Here is a 3,444-nt window from a genome sequence, read left to right on the forward strand (position 1 = left end):
AAATACTTAAAATGCCTAGCTCAGAGGTGAAGATAGTGTTCCTACAGCAATTGCCTGTTACTTCCTTTTCTCCCCTATCAGTGTTTAGTTATCTCTGCAGTTCTTCTAGCTGGATTTCATATATTACTACTGAAAAAGGTTTCAGAGTTGGTTCTAGTTGCTTCTCAGCACTGCAATTCAGTGTGCTGCTGAGCTGCACATTTCTACTGGGCATCTGGAGAGCATCAGCTACATCTTGAGACCTTCCACAGCCTCCAATTGCTTCCTGTCTCCCTGAGAATGGTGAAAACTACACCTAAATCTTCCTGTGCAACTTCTGCCTTCCCAGGTACCTGAATGCTCCCACAGGGTCTATACAGCCATGTGATAAGCCAGCACCAGCTTCCTGACAAAGTAGGTCAGCCACCACCCCTTCCAGGGAATGCCCAGTTTTAAGGAAAGAGGCAAGAAAATTTACTTTTCTGTTACCTTTAGCAAATACTCTTCAGATACTCAAGGGAAGCCAGAGCAGAACATCTCTGGCATCTGTGGGGTTTCATCAGCAGAGTCCTGTCCAAAGGCTGGAGCTTTGACTGCCCATTTCCTGCCTTAGCAGTTTTTTCTGCTGGTCTAAGTAGAAAGCTGAGAGAAGACGTGCTGAGGAGAAGTGCCAGACATTGAAAGGTGACAGAAGCACTAAAACTGAATCCTTTGTGAACGTGGAGCTTGATGTGTCCTGGTAACGTGTGCTGGCAGCCCAGAGACCCGGGTGCCCCGGGCTGACCCCCAGCAGGGATGGGCAGGACAAGGAGGGGATCCTGCCCCTCTGCTCTGCTAGGGTGAGACCCCACCGCAGAGCTGCCTCCAGCTCTGGCATCCCCTGTAGAAGAAAGGTCTGTTGGAATGAGTCCAGAGGAGGCCACAGAGGTGTTGGAGCCCCCCTGCTCCAGAGCCAGGCTGGGAGAGCCGGGGGTGTTCACCTGGAGAAGACCCTGAGACCTTAGAGCCCCTTCCAGCGGCTGCAAGGGAGCTGAGAGGGACTTTGGACAAGAGCCTAGAGTGACAGGACAGGGAGGGATGGCTTGGAGCTGAAGGAAGGTAGATTTAGATCAGATATTATGAAGGAATTCTTTACTGAGGGACAACTGGCACAGGTTGCCCAGAGAAGCTGTGGCTGCCCATCCCTGAAAGTGTCCAGGTTGGACAGGACTTGGAGCAGCTGGTCTAGAGGAAGATGTCCTTTCCCATGCTTTAAGATGAGCTTTAAGGTCCCTTCCAATCCAAACCATTCTGTGTTTCTGTGATGAAATAGGAATAAACATCTCCCTTTCAAAGCGTTTAAAGGGCCTCCATTTGTTCATGCAGGACTCCTGACTGCTCTGGGTGGCCAGCAGGTCCTGCTGCCGTGGGTCCGGTGTGCAGTCTGGGGAGCGGTGGGCACACTGTGTGTGCGGGCTCCCTCAGCGGTGTCGGGGGGCGATGTCCGGGGCGCTGTCCGGGGCGATGTCCGGGGCGCTGTCCGGGGCGCTGTCCGGGGCGATGTCCGGGGCGATGTCTGGGGCTGATGTCCGGGGCGATGTCCGGGGGCGATGTCCGGGGACGATGTCCGGGGCTGATGTCCGGGGCTGATGTCCGGGGGCGATGTCCGGGGGCGATGTCCGGGGCGATGTCCGGGTCTGATGTCCGGGGCGATGTCCGGGGCTGATGTCCGGGGCGCTGTCCGGGGCGATGTCCGGGGCGATGTCCGGGGCGATGTCCGGGGCGCTGTCCGAGGCGATGTCCGGGGCGCTGTCCGGGGCGATGTCCGGGTCTGATGTCCGGGGCGATGTCCGGGGCGATGTCCGAGGCGATGTCCGGGGCGCTGTCCAGGGCGATGTCCGGGTCTGATGTCCGGGGCGATGTCCGGGGCGCTGTCCGGGGCGATGTCCGGGGCGATGTCCGGGTCTGATGTCCGGGGCGATGTCCGGGGCGATGTCCGGGTCTGATGTCCGGGGCGATGTCCGGGGCGATGTCCGGGGCGATGTCCGGGGCTGATGTCCGGGGCGATGTCCGGGGCGCTGTCCGGGGCGATGTCCGGGGCGCTGTCCGGGGCGATGTCCGGGGCGATGTCCGGGTCTGATGTCCGGGGCGATGTCCGGGGCGATGTCCGGGGCGATGTCCGGGGCTGATGTCCGGGGGCGATGTCCGGGGGCGATGTCCGGGGCGATGTCCGGGGCGCTGTCCGGGGCGATGTCCGGGTCTGATGTCCGGGGCTGATGTCCGGGTCTGATGTCCGGGGCGCTGTCCGGGGCGATGTCCGGGGCTGATGTCCGGAGCTGATGTCCGGGGCGATGTCCGGGGCGATGTCCAGGTCTGATGTCCGGGGCTGATGTCCGGGGCGCTGTCCGGGGCGCTGTCCGGGGCGATGTCCGAGGCGATGTCCGGGGCGATGTCCGGGTCTGATGTCCGGGGCGATGTCCGGGTCTGATGTCCGGGGCGATGTCCGGGGCGCTGTCCGGGGCGCTGTCCGGGGCCATGTCCGGGGCGATGTCCGGGGCGCTGTCCGGGGTGATGTCCGGGGCGCTGTCCGGGGTGATGTCCGGGGCTGATGTCCGGGGCGATGTCCGGGTCTGATGTCCGGGGCGATGTCCGGGGCGCTGTCCGGGGCGATGTCCGGGGCGCTGTCCGGGGCGCTGTCCGGGGCGCTGTCCGGGGCGCTGTCCGGGGCGATGTCCGGGGCTGATGTCCGGGGCGCTGTCCGGGGCGATGTCCGGGGCGCTGTCCGGGGCGATGTCCGGGGCGCTGTCCGGGGCGCTGTCCGGGGCGCTGTCCGGGGCGATGTCCGGGGCGATGTCCGGGGCGCTGTCCGGGGCGCTGTCCGGGGCGCTGTCCGGGGCGATGTCCGGGGCGCTGTCCGGGGCGCTGTCCGGGGCGCTGTCCGGGGCGATGTCCGGGGCGCTGTCCGGGGCGCTGTCCGGGGCGCTGTCCGGGGCGATGTCCGGGGCGCTGTCCGGGGCGATGTCCGGGGCGCTGTCCGGGGCGCTGTCCGTGGCGCTGTCCGGGGCGATGTCCGGGGCTGATGTCCGGGGCGCTGTCCGGGGCGATGTCCGGGGCGATGTCCGGGGCGCTGTCCGGGGCGCTGTCCGGGGCGCTGTCCGGGGCGATGTCCGGGGCGCTGTCCGGGGCGATGTCCGGGGCGATGTCCGGGGCTGATGTCCGGGGCGATGTCCGGGGCGCTGTCCGGGGCGCTGTCCGGGGCGATGTCCGGGGCCGTGCCCCTCAGGGCCCCGCGGCGGCGGCTCCGCGGGCCGGGCGCGGCTGCGAGGACGCTCCGCGGGCAGCAGGGGGCGCTGCCGAGCAGGGCCTCCGGCGGGGCTGCAGCGCCCCCTGCTGCCCGCGGGCGGCCCCGGTGCGCGCGCGCGGCGGGCCGGATGTGACGTGCCGGATGTGACGTGTCTGGGGCCGCAGCCCCGCGCGGCTCTTTGT

The sequence above is a fragment of the Chamaea fasciata genome, unplaced genomic scaffold (genome assembly GCF_029207755.1).
Source record: "Chamaea fasciata isolate MVZ Bird 193981 ecotype frontalis unplaced genomic scaffold, bChaFas1.0.hap1 SCAF_26, whole genome shotgun sequence".
NCBI lineage: Eukaryota > Metazoa > Chordata > Aves > Passeriformes > Sylviidae > Chamaea > Chamaea fasciata.